At 41.3% G+C, this 15,254-nt stretch overlaps 1 protein-coding gene across 2 annotated transcripts in view; it reads left to right on the plus strand.

Annotated features, from left to right (window-relative positions):
- Positions 1–1,047: 1,047 nt before the first annotated feature.
- The window catches only part of htr4 (5-hydroxytryptamine receptor 4), a 99,873-nt gene continuing 85,666 nt past the window's right edge, over positions 1,048–15,254 (plus strand). The window contains exon 1 of one of the 2 annotated variants that reach the window (XM_069531889.1): positions 1,048–1,479. The gene's annotated coding sequence lies outside the window, so the exon portion shown is untranslated. The remainder of the gene's footprint in view (positions 1,480–15,254) is intronic. The other variant, XM_020078829.2, reaches the window with a different exon arrangement.

Below are 15,254 nucleotides of genomic sequence, written 5' to 3' on the forward strand. Positions count from 1 at the left end.
TGTGGAGGTGAGAGTCTCATTTAACTCAAAAGGTTTTCAAGTGTAACACGATTAAACAAACAATGAAACCTGCAGGAGCAGATCAGGGACCATTTAAACAATTACCAAAAGAAAACTAGTCTATAGTCAGATGTTGATTCTTCTTTAGGAAGCACAAGAGCAACCTCTTGTCCTATAACACGTGACAATCATGAGATGTTTTACTGAATATACCACAGTTCAGACTTGATTATGTTCGGAGCGGATGTTTTCTCATCCTACATTTAAACAGTGGAAGTGATTGAGGTGGATGATGTGCATACAGAAAACAAGATGGACGCTAGGCTCTGAAGATTCCTGACACATGTTGATTATATATGTTCAGCAACACTTCGACTTTGAAGGTCAAGGAAAGATCATGACTTCAAAATGAACACACACATGGTGTCAATCTTTTCACCCTTGTCTGGTTGTTTGTTGGATGGGTTGTAAGTAAGATTAGACAAAAACTACAGGATGGATTAATATGAAACTTGGCGTGAGGATGTGGTTTGGCTGAGGGAGGGACTCATTCCATTGTGGTGAGGATCTGGATCAGGGGGCAGACCCAGGACATTTTTCACCTTCTTTGAAAGAACAACACAAATAATTAAAAGTACAATAAATAGAAAATATACAAACATATAACAATAATATTGGCTGAAGAGATGCCGTTAATCAAACTGCAACATCACAGGCATTTCATCTGTAAGATGAAGAACTGCACTGATGTGTCAGCGATAATCAATGTGACGTTTAAGGTCAAAACAAAAGTTCAAACTCTTAAAGGAGCAAAAACTTGTGCGTGACTCTCTGACCCTCCTGTGACCTCTACATCACACCTCTGCTGTCAGGTGAGCGCGCACCGGAGAAGCGCAGACAAGTGAATCATCCATTCAAAAGATGTGGAATGACCGTCACTAGGGAGAGAGAAGGGGGGGGGGGGGAGAGAGATGGATGATGCCTTCACTGAAGAGGAGGGACTACAGAGCAGAGAGCGGGTCAATGTCTGCTGTGAGTTCTGCTGTGAGTTCACACTGAGCCACATCTCCGGCACCGTCTCTCCAAATATCCGCCGGGACTCCTCACCTCTCCACGAACTCCCCGCGGGCTCCTCCACGAGGTTTCTCCTCCTCTCACCCACTCCAGGATCTCTCCCTCCCTCCCTCCCTCCCTCCCTCTCTTTTTACGGACTCTCCCCCGGTGCATGTGTCCACGCGCCGCTCCGCGCTGCCTTTTGCGCACGGACAGCTCTCCGTGCTCCAGCTCGTGTCTGCATCGGTCCACTCCTCTGAGGACTCCACCGCCACCTCCAGCCTCAACACTTCTTTTTTTTATCTTCAGTAATTAGTGTCGCGTTAAGCTCGGACTTAATCACAGTGTGATTCAAAAATTTTTGGGCTCATGGGGGATTTAGAGTCGTGACATGCTTTCAGGAGCCGGCGTCTCCACAGAGAAATGGTGAGTTAATCTGTTTTTATTCTAGCCATTACACTGGAGCCACTGACTCCAGTGTAATCTTGACCTCTGTGGAGGAAGTGTAACCTTCCTCATAATGCAAAATCAACCTTAGTATCCCTGTAATTTGGAGTTTCGTGGTGGGCACATGTGCGTTTAAAGTCACATTGGAAGTCCCTAATGAATGTCACTGTAGAATATTAGGTGCGTAATCTTGTGCGTAAATTGCCAAAGTTTGCTTTTCCTCTTGATGTTAAACGCGTAAAAGCAAACGGTACAGTCTATGCGTGTCATGCGCTGGAGTCGTTTGACCTCCACGTGTAGAAAACTCCAATTTCACGCTTCATATCGATCAGTCATAAATTAGATATTTTCCATCCATGTGATTCTGGACTTCCGCCTGCGTCCTCTCTGGTTGTTCTGTTCCGATCAGTTATATGTCGATAAACAGATCCGTCACATGTGAAGCAGGAGGCTGCTCTGGATCCTGTGAATCAGATGGAAAAGTGTTGGATTATTGTGATGTGTTGTGGGTTTTAACGCAGCAGCTCATTGTGTTTCATTGCTGCCTTTATAGCTTTTATTGTCAGTTAATCAATTTGCCTTCTTTTATATGGATGTGCAGTTTGTCGCTCTGCTGCACCTGTTTGTCTCTGGCTAAGCTGCTCGTTTGAATTTGAATCTCCATTGTATTTACCAAAGTACCTGACAACGCCTACTTTTACAAACGTCTAGTCATAGTTGTGTTGTTTCCATAGAGGTGCAGGAATTTATATTGCATTCAAAATGAGCACAAATATAGCTGGAGCCAAATAAAACACCCAGAAACTGTTTGGGTCTCTGTGGGTAGAGAAGAGATTAACATCTTTTTACAAATTAGTTTTTTGATGAAGGAAGTTGTGAAATTCTCATGATATTACATTCAGCTGATATTTTCCCTTTAAAAATTGTCACATGCACAGGTTAAATATATCATACGTACGTAACCACAATTCATATCTTTCCCCGAATCTTAACCAGCACCTCAGAAACAAGGTTTAGCCTCATTAGGACTGGTCCTGTCCAGCTCAGTATTTATGCTGGTAAAGGTCCTAAATAGGCAACAACAATGAGTATACACACACACACACACACACAAAAATGCTGCTCAACATTACAGACAGCTGCAGTTTGTTCCATGATGTTCAGTGACTGACAGTTTACCAACGACCAAGTTTAAAATGTATTCCCTTATACCTGAAACACTTTTGCACTGGACTTATATTACCATGCACTTACTGAGGGTTATGCAATATATATGGATCAGACCTGCGGGGAATTAACCTGCCTGGATCAAAGGTGCAGGTACAGTGTGTTGTCATGTCGACTGATATGATGATCAGAGGCTTGCAGCCGTATCATTTACAGCTGCTCACAAACTCTCCTGCTCGCCCACGAGAGGCTGCAGCTGAAGGAGCATGTGAGACGGGCCTGGAGCGCAGCCAGATTATAGACCAGAAATTTAACAGTCAATGCAAATCACTGTGGGTGCAAGTTAAACATCAGCGTGGGTGTCAGGACTCCAAAAAACAACTCTCCTTCCCCCGTGTTTTAATTTGAAGCCTTTCCTCTTTTTAAAATAGATGAAATCTGTTTTAAAAGTTTCAGTCTGCTTATGTAACTCATGCTCACAATCACAAGCACACACCCCTTATATGCACTGGAACAATACACTTGGTGCACAAAGGAGCATCTGGAGAACAAGATACTCTCTTTTAGATGGGATGCATTAGAAGCAGTTTGTGCCGCCACAGCAGCTGCTCGCCACTTTTCTTGAATTGAGTTGTGGATGTGAAACTCTCCTCCCACACGATAACACAGAGAAGCTTCTCTCCAGATGCACTCCTGATTTTATCGACTTTTGTAACTTTGCTTTCCGAGTTGAGTCGAGTTGTGTTGTTGCATGTTTTTGCAAAGTCTGTGCACAGTCAAACTGCCAAGGTAACCAGTGACTATTGAAATGATTCATGGTTGTCTAAATGCATGTGCCAGGGTGGCTGTGTTTGCCCTGGGTTTCATTTTCTGCAGTTTGAATTTTAGCTTTCTACGCTGCTATAAGGAATAGTGGACTAACAGATTGTGTGATTGGCAGAAATATATCATAATTGATTAGTTGTTGATGATCATAACCACGAGTCAGTCTCAGTTTTCAATCATAATGTTTAACCCTGTTTTTCTTTGCATCAAATGACTAATTCTTACCAAACTGACGGGGAAAGGCCAAGGTGCCTATTTGACGAAGACTTCGACTTTTTAGTTTGGACATTGTCCCCTTTGCTAACATAGAGGAGACAGGGTTTGTACTTATGGCCTATACTTCAGTCAGCCACCAGGGGGCAATGAAGACGCTCTGACTTCACTTTAAAGTGCTGTCACGTTGTCCATCTTTATAAACAGTCTGTTGAACTTTGCAAACTTCTCATCTCTTACATCTATATCAGATATCCGTCCACCTTCCTACCACCTGTTGAAAGTCTTGTTTGTATGTGTTTTAGAGGGAGGCAGAAAAACGGTGTTGCTGTCTTTTAGTTTGCAGGCTGCTTACTCCGACCCCCCGTCTTCTCCTGCTGCGCCGGCAGCGTTTCATTGGGTTGTTGGAACTTGTGTCCTATAGAAAACTGTTTTCTTTCAGAGGATCAGATCAGCACAACAAAACACTGAGAAGAAATCAGCTGAAAGCTTCTCAAACCCGTGGGTTGGTTGATTATGAGTAATGTCTTATGAGAGCTCAGATTTTTTGGGATTGTGTTTGTCTCTATCTCTGTTTATACCATTAGTGTGATGTGCTTTCTACACTCGTGCAGTTTGTTCTCTTTAACATCATGTGGTTCAATGTGCAAGCATGAGCTACATTTAGAGTCACTTCCTGTGTTTGGAATGTGAAGAACTATCGATACATATGTCAAAGAAAGTGATTCTGGTATCATGTTTGGTAAAACATGGTGCAGAACAGTATTCAGTGTCGGACATATTTGTCGGTCACTCCATGTTACTCACATGTTGTAAATCAGCGCTTAGTTTCTGAGTATTGCAGCTGAAAACAAACTGATTTCCACAAATTTTGGTGGAACTATGGAACATGAGTAAAGAAAGAAGTCATTACATTTCGGTGTGGATCTGGACAAAGGATCCAACAATCTTTTTCAGAAGAAAGATGTATAAGCAAAGAACACCTATACAATTTGCATTGTATAACTGAATTTGCCACATTACCACTTGCATATTTCCGTTAAAGTGGACGGTCAGACCTCATAGTTTCAGTTTCTGCAAGTGGTGTCGATGCAGTTCTCTCTCTCACAAGAACTTATGTTTAACTCTTTAAAACCTGTCAATCACAACCTGTTGTGTATGAAAGTGCTCGTGCATCCCCTCGATTCCAACAGGTTGAATTCATTCTGTGAGAAACCTCTCGGCTTCACACTAAAATATAATGGATCCTTCCTGTCGGCCCCACCTCACCACAAAATCTCCTGAAAACTGTGTCTGTAGTTTTTGCTTAATTACCAACTAACAAAAATATTGAGCAGAATTCTGTTCCAACAAAGCGGCAGTGGGTCGTTTGGATCTTGCACAGAAACGTAAAGACGTCTCAGTTATTATGTTGATGCTATTTTTTTGTGTCTTTCCTCAGCTTCATCCATTAGTTTCAGTTTGTCATGCATGGATATGGAAGGATTGAGTGGGTTTAAGGACCAATTACAAACCCTGACATTGTGTGTTTGGATCTGGCCCCTGGACACTGTATTCGTTTCTCTGTGGGTGGAGGCAGTGTGTGTTTTTGAGGGATGTGTTTGCCTCCCTCATGTCTTTTTCAGTCAATGTGGAAGCTGCGGTTGTGTAGCACCTAAATTAATTTCATGATGGTGGAAGAAATGTGCTGATTTAAGCATCTCTCTTGAGTCGATGTTCAATAACCTGAACAAATGTGTCAGTTTGATCCATGTTTACTGCCATTTTTGCATTTTTATTAATTTTCTTGGCTCTGGTAAAGGAACCCGTCCCTTTTTGAATCCTGCTTAAAAGCTCTGATCATCCATTTTTATATAAAGTTGATGAAGTAACTGAATGAGTATGACGTCATCTGTTTGATCGACATGGACACACACACACACACACACACACACACACACACAATCTCTCATACTTTTCGTCTACTTGACTCTTTCTCTCTCCCCCCGGTCTCTGTACGTTCCGCTGTTGCCCTCACACCTGTCGGAGTGACATCACAGTGTGTGTTATATCCACATTTATTTTACTTTATCTAAGAATGTATTGTTATATTGAATCGGTTCGATGTGAAATATGAAAGCTGCCTGAAATTAAGTCTAAACCTGCAGATTTTGTGCAGTCGTATCGGGGAAAAAAACACCCACATGCACATTTGCAGTAATTCTAACAAGAGAATGCCGTGTTGGGGCAGAAGATGTGATTTGCATATTCTTCAGCAGCATCGAGATGAGGTGGAAATCTCTCCGATCCTCTCAGGCGGTGTCGTGAGTCGCAGCCACTGAATAGAGGTAATTACCTCCAGTCCTTGACACGCTCCGCAGTCAGAGCTGCTTCTGAACGCAGCTTCAGCTAAACACACCTAGGCTTGGAGCTCTCGCCGTCCTTCACAGGGTGGCGAGGGCTGACAGTTTGGGTGGAAGAGGAGTGTCTCCAAAAAATGAGCAAGGTGAAAAGAAAGAATTGAGGAAACAAAATGTGAGGCAGGTTTCAGAACATAGGGCAAGATGGTGAGTATCCCCTTGTACGTTGCCAAACACCAGTAGATGTCAACAGATGTTAGCAACCACGGGGAATGTGCTTCTGCTCATCAACAAATCAATAATAACCTAACTTGCAATTCCACATTTTGTATAAATTTGTTTAATCCTGTTGACGATTGAACCAACAAGGAATCAAACGGGAGAAAATGTCACCTCCTTTGTGCACAAATGCACATCGGCTGCTGTGAGTCTTGTATTGTGAGCAAGCTGAGAATTACTGTCATGACCTGTTCGCCGAAGAGACGACAGGAGAAAACAAAGAGAGTAGGTGGATGATAAAAAGACTTTGTGGGCCAGTTAAAGAGGAGGGGAAGAGGTGCACAGAAGCAGAGAGTGAGAAAAAAGGGAGAGAGCGACAGCTGAGACAAGAGTTAAAGAGCAGATAAAAAGGAGAGAGAGAGGAGACTGGGTGAGGGATGCTATTGAGAAGGAGTCTGGTTTTATTTCTGGTGTTTGACCTCAGGCTGTACGTCAGAGACCGCAGAGCAGTGACGACTTCATTCAGCCAAAAACAAAACAGAGAAGTTTCATGACAGTGTGTTATGAAACGTTAGAACTCCATTAGTGGAAGGCTTTTTAGAGTCTAATAGAGTTCTGCTGCTGCTGCGTGTGTCGATATGTATTTATCTTTTTTTTTGTGTGAGTGTGTCAATATGAACAGAGCTCAATACAAAGTGCTCATGAACTGGAAAAATAAAATAGCCTAAAGCATAAACATGCACTTTGAATATCAGTTAAATGTATAAAGTGTGAGCTGCTCTGTGGCTTGTGCAGACCGTTAGATTTATGAGTTATCAGCACCATCTGAAAACAAAGAGACGTGAGACTGATGACAGAAAGAAGTGGTGGAAACACGGAAACAGACGCAGATCTTAGAAATATAAGTGTGGATATTTTTAGGTGTTTTCTTCAGCTCCATGAATATGGTTCCTGGTTTTTGTTTCCAGTTTGACCAGTCACGTTTGGGCAGGTTTGAACAAACTGACCGAAACGCATCAGCTATCTGGACCTGAAACATCTTTTAAAAGTTTGTGTTTTCTGTGTAGAATCGTTTAACCCGGAGTCACACTGATTTAATATAAGCTGATTTTAATTTATGTTGACGTGCATGCATCTGTTTTAGTTTGTGTGTGCGTCTCTAGCAGCCTGTGATATTGAATCCAGCAGACCTGATCTTCTAAAATGACTTTGGGATGTAGATTAATTGGATCTTGTTTCCTAAATGTTTTAATTTTCTCCTCTGACACTAAATTAACCCCCCTTTCTTAAAGCTGTTAACATCAAAATCCACACACAGATTCTGTTCACTAACACAAACGTGCCTCAAAGGCAGCGCCGCAGGTAGGAGTGATCTCATTGGTTCCTCATTGAAACCTCCTACTTTTTCACTCTCTCTCAGTTGCTCCAGATGAGAGCGTCTGCTAAGCTACCAAAAAGTGAGAAAGCAAATGTACTCTCTCATTATTTATACATGCGGCCTGGAGGCTGGTGGAGACTGGTGGAGTCTGCCGTCACCTCCAATAAGACTCAGGCACTTTCTCTGAGCTGAAACACAGGGAACTCTTCTTCTCAGCTCTTTGTGTCTGCTCCTCCCTGAAGTTTACTTTGCGTCGAAATGTTTTTCCGGTGACGTGTTATCTGCGTTGTAAAGAACCTGCAGCGGCTTTTTACTGTTGATTTGGCAACAGATTTTACATCAGGTCAAACTGACTCTGTTGTCAGGTTTACACCATCTCTGTCGTCTCTAAATGTAGAGAACGTGTGTGAGGAAACATTTTGATATGTTTTTGTATTTTTCTATTTTGTATCATATGTTTATGAGCCAAAGACTGTTGTTTGGTTAAAAATCTACTCACATATAATTAGTAAATTATTTATTTTCTTAAATTTGACATTCCTTAGTTCAATGTTTGCAAATGTGTGAGAGCTGAGGAGAGTTTTGCTTTGTCTCATGTGGCTCAAAAACAATAACTTAAGGTTTTAAACTCTAGATCACGTAAAACTATTTCAATCGGCTCAGTAATTGCGACCAAAGTAATTAATAAAATAAAATGCAGAACTAGAATATCACAAAGTAGAGCACATACCTCAGCTTTGCTGTTTGTGGAAAGCTGCCTCATAATTTGTTTTGCTGATGAAGGGAAAATAAAAGCGTTGGATCGGATGTGTGATCGATTATTATGATTTCTTATTAAACAAAACCTGACTGCTGCAGCTGACCTCATCATCCTCACTGTTTATAAAAACACACTTTTTTATTTTGCTGCCGTCTCCTCCTGCTTATACTCACATTTACATTTTATCCACTCGGCTGAAGCTTTTATCCTCAATTTACATTCAGACTCTAATGTGCTCAGATGCTCAGAAGTTACTTAAAACGGTCACAACATTTAATTCTGTATAGTCAATGTCCCCTTTCTTAAAAGGTTGAATTTTCTTCCATTACGTCTGGAGTTATAAAATGCTGAAGACCTGAGACTCTGCAATGTTTGATAAAGTCAAACTTAAGAGCAGCTTGCTTCAGTCACAGAGTCAATTTTACACAGTGAGTTGATCTGAGCAACTACCCATGATCCTCACTCCATTTCAGAGGAGATGTTCACCCAGGGGAGCAGAGGAACACTTTAACAAGCTGCTAATATCAGAGCCAAAAGCCAAGCAGAGCAGAAGGGAGACAGACATGCAGGTGAGAAAATAAGTAAAATAAAACGGCTGAAGTGGGACAGTTGCACCGCTGTGTTGCCATCGCTCTTCAAACGCAGCTTCAGAAGGAAGCAGGACTCCTGAATTCATGAACTGAACTCTCAGCAACACATCAGCCAAGTGTGAAGCCGATCAGACGAGCGCTTCACGAGAAAATTGACAGATTCTCCAATTTACAGTTAGATGAGTAAACGTCTCAGATATATGAAAGTTGACTGAAGTGTGTGTGTGTGTGTGTGTGTGTGTTGAGAAGCCCTCGGCCAAATGAAATATCACTGTATGTTTCAGATGCTCTACATGAAAGCTGACTTCAAAGAGACTGAGGGTTGTATGTGCATTGTTCAGAAGGCTGCCCACCTGCAGACAACACACACACGCACGCACACACACACATACACACACACACACACGCACACGCACACACACACACACACTTCAGTCACCTTTTCAATCAAGGTTCTGTTGATACACGTAATGGACCAATCAGGAGTCGGTCTCAGCTGTCAGTCAGGATGTTTCTGCTTGTTTTCACATCATCAAATAACTAATTAAAACCAAACTCATCAGAAACATGAGCACTTGACATCAGGGTGATAAGAATGACCTACAATAACAGATACGTCATTTCGTTTTAAGTTTGTCCCATCTGCTAACATGGAGGAGATGGAGTTTATGGCCTGTAGTCGATCCATGATATACACTCACAGTAGTGCCCCAAGAAGCTGCTAGTACACTAGTAAAAATAATAACAATAAACTTTATGTTTAAAGCAGCTTTAATAAGGCAAATACAAGAGACATAGATAAATTAATAGCAATGTGACAGGAAGGCCAGACATGAACATACAAACTTTATCTCATTAAAGCAGTCGAGGGACAATAATAAAATAAAAGGATAAAAAGAAGATTCAAAAAAATGTGAAGTTTGCTCTGAGATAAAAGATGAATGAGACCATGAGGTCACTTAATGAACAGGCTTTACACGGTGACGATATCTTCTTTGACCATAACGTTGATATAAAACTACTTTCACGGTAAAGCTGCAGAAGTGCTGTGTCTTTTTCTGCAGCACTTTGGTCTATACTGGTCCGACTGTTTACCCAGATGCTCTGAAGAGGCCAGGAGTCAAGCACTGAGCTCTGCAATGTTTATTTTTCATCAGCGTCGGACATATAGGATATATGGACGAGCACATGTGGAAGAAACATGGTGGTCAACGTAGTGTCTGAGTTTTTCCATTTTTATCCAGATAAGATGAACAACAGTGAGTCTGACGTGGAGCAGGAGTTTAGAGATTTCACTGTTGGCTCTGCAGTGGTGCGGTCAGGAGTTTTAGTGTGAAACTCTAGTAAGTGTTGAAATGCCTTCTTAAGTGCTGTTTACACCAGACGGGTTTAACCAGCACAGACCAGCGAGGCTCTTAGAGAGGCGGCGTGAGGGAGAAGACCAAAACAGATGCTGTAAATAGCTTTTAGTTTGAACTCATTTTAATGGAATTTCACATGAACATGTTGTGGCATATAGATTTTCGATGTTTAAAGCCGTTGTCAGACATGAACTCAGGGGAATGTCTGGACAGTTGATTCTTTTCTTCATATATGAAGAACGCAGCAGGAGATTGTCCAGGTCAGAGCTCGTTCTCCACAGCAGAGAAATATGTTCTCACGTGGACTCACTTTGATATTTTGCTGGAAAAGTTCTGGAGAATGTCCAGAGCAACTGAGGCGGACTAAACCTCCCAAAGTTATCTGTACGTTCTCACATACAGAACGTACAGATAACTTTAGGAGGTTTAGTGCACGACTAAAAGCAGCAGTAAACGTTCACAATTACATTCTGGTGGCAGAGTAATCGTCTGGATTATGTTCCGCGACAACATTTCTTTTTCCAGTGATTGAAACACTACATTTTCTCCATCTTGTTTGAGACTGTGGCAACAAAAGCACTTTGGTTAATGTCAGGAAAAGATTGTGGTTTTGATTAGATGAAACTAACCCCCCCCCCCATCTTACATAAGACGTAATGAAACCAAATACGTGAATTAGCGTTTCCTCGTTATGTTAATAGAAAATAGGATCTCATCATAATTGTCTTTATTGTTGCTAATTGGGGCGCTATAAATGTAATATCTGTGAGACGCACTGCTCTGGTTGTCGAGGCACACAAAACATACTAAATACTTTCTACTTTTAAAACAGGAAATTCAGTGGATTGTGCAGCTGTGGCAGGTTTAAGTGCTTTTTACTTCTAAATGGTCATCGTGCAACTTTTATCTGATAAATTAAAGTCTAATAAAATCAACACATGTAAGACAAGTGTGTGTGTGAGTATTAAACTGTAAATCACATGTCATTTATGTAAATGTGACGCGTCTCCAGGGCCATCGACGAGTGTTACGTGAAATCAACACTAATGTTTGGATGCTGTATCCATCCAACACAACCATCAGCAGGTGCCACAGACACTGATGTAAATCCAGAAACAGATTTGTGACGTGTGATCAAATCTGAAGCCGTATGCAGCCGTTGCAGTGTTGGATTATATCTTGACCACAGTTGAGGGAACGAGATGAGAGCCAGTGATCTGGAGGGGTCGGAGACGTTGCAGTGTGTGTGCGGAGGGTTTGTTCACAAAAGAAATGGATTTAGCAGTTTTGTCTTGCATGGACCTCAGATTAACGAGTTGTTCATGAGGCTGTTTGTGTGATTTGTGCAGATGAAACTCTGCGTGTGTGTCCACCTCCTCCACAGTCAGCTGGTTCCAGCTGTTGTCATTCACTGACTGTTTATCGCGTTTGACATCAGTGAGTTTATTAACTGCTCTTTTGTGGACGCAGCTCCTGGTCAGCTGGTGATAAGTCGCTCTGAGGAGACGTGTAAAGATCTGTCAGCGTTAATAAAGATCACTCCAGAGGTTCTGAACTGTCTGATGCTGCAGCAGAGGATGTTGTTGGATTCTCCCTCCAGCCTGTCGATTATAATAATAATAATTATCTAATGTTATTGTTCACAGTTTTAACCTCCAAGTAGTTTCAGTCAGTTTTCAGAACCATTCAATGACTCTCAATGCAAAGATACAATTTTCCAAGCTTTGAACCAGATGTTGAATATGAAAAGTCATTCTTCAGTCACATATGTAGTGACAAAACAACACCTCCTTTTAATTGCAGGATTGTTTGACACCAGCAGAACATTCTAAATCAGTATCTTTACAATTTTACCACAGCTCCGTCAGGTCTGGGAGATAATTATGTCCACACACCCAGAGAACCACGTACAGCTCAGATCTTTAAAAACAGTTGAATTCACATGTGGAATCCTCAGATCTGCTCTTTATGTGCAGGTCAGTGCTTTGCCACCACCAGCACATGAATGTTTATGTGTGAGTGGGTCAACGTGAGGCTTTGTGAAGGACTTTGTTCTCAGGTCTGAAGTGTTATATGGACCATCTGGGAAACTACCACTCGCCAAACCCCTGAAATATCTGAAAAATGGTCTATTTATTAAGCACTTATCTAGTCTTGATTACAACTCAAAGCACTTTTACAGTACAGATAATTGCCATTCATCCATTGTATTGAATATTTCTTATGTTACTCCTCATGTAGTTAAAAGCCGTCAGTGGATAAAAACCTTTACATTGTCCTGTATTTATCCTTTAAGGCTTTAAAGCCCGACTCATGTGGAACCTTTGGGTCCTAAATTAAGAAGTAAAACATTTCCCATACAGATATAAATAGAAGTTCTCACATGTATGTGGAAGGTTCATACTGGTAAAACTTTAACGGGCTCTTATATTCCCCAACAATAATGTTTTAGAAAGTAAAGCAAATAATTTGCTTTGAATTTACCGATGGTGCTGTTAATTGTAATTTAATGCCCTTTTTGTAAGACTTGTAAACCATTTGATAAAATAATAAAATCTTGATATTTAAAATTTCTAAATCCACCAAAAGTAGGATCTTCAAGTTTAAGTTTTTTCTCTTTTTAAAAAAACATAACAAAGGTTTTTGCACGGTTGTATTTTGTACTCGATACTCGGCTTTAAATGTTTTGCAATTCCACAATAAAGTGAGGAATTCAAGCCGTGTGTTTACACTGCAGACGTAACATTTCAGCTGTTAATGTGTGAATCAATGCCGGTCGTACGAACAGAAGTCAAGATGCAAACCTCTTCCAGCTGCATGCAGGAGGAACATTTGCCAAACTCCAGGACCTGGCACAGTGCACAGACAGACACTCTGTCCTGTGCCACCTGGCATCGAGCGGTCTGGCCCTGCTGCACACAAACCCTTTCCAAACATTTGCTTTTCTGTGTCTGTGTGAAGAAGGCTGAGAGGTAGGCAGAAAGACGAGAGGCCAGAGAAGCGGCTTCAAACGGAGAGCGATAAAAAAGACGCTGATATTTTGTCACAGTCTGATTAAACTCATTTGTGTTTTTATCATTTCCATGTTTGGCTACGAAACTGTGGGTTTGAACCAGAGGTCAGGGTTCAGACCTCGAAGGAGACAGAAACTGGGATCTTGGTGTCACGAGATAGGACTCGGACTCAGAGTTTGGAGCGAGCTGACAAAGTTCAGGCTTTATTCGTCAAAACAAGATAATAAACTGGCAAACAGAGGGGCGCCTCGAAGAAGAGGGATGGCTTAAAAAATGACAACTGAAAATCCTACCTTCTGCGAGGGAATAAGCAAGAAACAACACTTAACTGAAATCTCCTCCAGAGAGGGAAAAAGCTATGAAAGGTACAAAAATAAAACTCCTCCTATGAGAGACAAGCTACAAACAGTTACAAAATAAATCTCCTCCTAAGAGGGATAAACTATGAACATTTACCAAAATAAAAGTCCTATGATGAAGGAAAACACCTCTAATCTATAAACAAAAAATCTCCTCCGAAGAGGGACAAGATCAAGAGATAACTAAACTACACTAACCTAGAGAGCTATGAAAACTATGAGGCAAAAGGCCAACGAAAAACACTCTTAACGAGGCAACTGACTGACTATGAGATACTGACGTGACGAGAAGGCTGGTGGCGCTTGACTAGAGGACAAGACACAAAGGCACAGGACAAGACGCAGACTATAAGCACACATGGAGGTAATGGGACACAGGTGGACACAATCAGGATCGGGGAAGACAATCAGACCGAGGTGCATGAGGAAGGGCAAGTGACCTGAAACGAAAGGAGAGTTACTTTCCAAAATAAAACAGGAAATCACAATACAAACAAGCAGACAGGACAAAAACTCAGCTTGACCTCACCGCGGTGTGACACTCGGCCCTGTAACGGGGAAATGAAACGCTTCCCAAGAAACAAGAGACAAACAGGCCAGATGGTGGCGCTGTAATCAAGACACTAGGATGCAATTTTGGAAAGGCCACGGCTCACGTTTAAAAAAAACAAACAAACAAAAAATAAACAGGTTAACAAAGTGCAATTACACATTTGAATAAGTTTATGCAGGAGACGAAGGATATAGCATTTAACTGAACGTTTTAAATGTTAGTGGAACTCTCGCACAGACATTCAGGGATTTAAGGAGGACTAACATTTTTAAATCAATTCTAAAGCAAATATTTTCAATACCTTCAACGGTTGTTTGATTTCTAGGAGAGTCCAGTAAATAACAAGACGCAGTAATCTAGATATATTAAAGTCGTCGTTATCATTATAATATCCCCAGGCTGTGTTTTAGGAAAGAAGTTGATTAAAGAAGTTTGAGCCCAAAAACATAACCGACTAAAATCATGGACCGACATCATCACGATGTAAAGTCTCTGTTCAGGGGAAAGTATTGACCTCAGTCTGAAGGGCCGTATTGATAAGTGCAAGTGGGTGTGGTTCATCAGATACCAGCTCATGACTCAACACGCCTGAAGAGTCGTGATACACACACACACACACACACACACACACACACACACACACACACACAAAGGGCTTGAAACCTGGAATCATCACTTACGACTGTATTCTTCTTCTTTTCTTTCAATGGTCCATAGACTTTTACTTTTGACTATTTTATCAAAGAACCTGTTTTTTTTTTTCAACACTTTTCATTTTTACAATGAGAACATGGACAGTCTCTGTCTTTGACATTGAATATTTGCTTCTTGCTAAATCCTTTTTTATGTGCCTATAAAAACGATTTATTGCAGCTCAGTCATGTAACCTGCGCTGATGTGGGCGCAGTTTTATCACAGATGACCGGCTTGTTCTCTTTTGTTTCTCTCTTTCTTTCTTTGACCTCTTTGTTCAGCT

The sequence above is a fragment of the Paralichthys olivaceus genome, chromosome 9 (genome assembly GCF_024713975.1).
Source record: "Paralichthys olivaceus isolate ysfri-2021 chromosome 9, ASM2471397v2, whole genome shotgun sequence".
NCBI lineage: Eukaryota > Metazoa > Chordata > Actinopteri > Pleuronectiformes > Paralichthyidae > Paralichthys > Paralichthys olivaceus.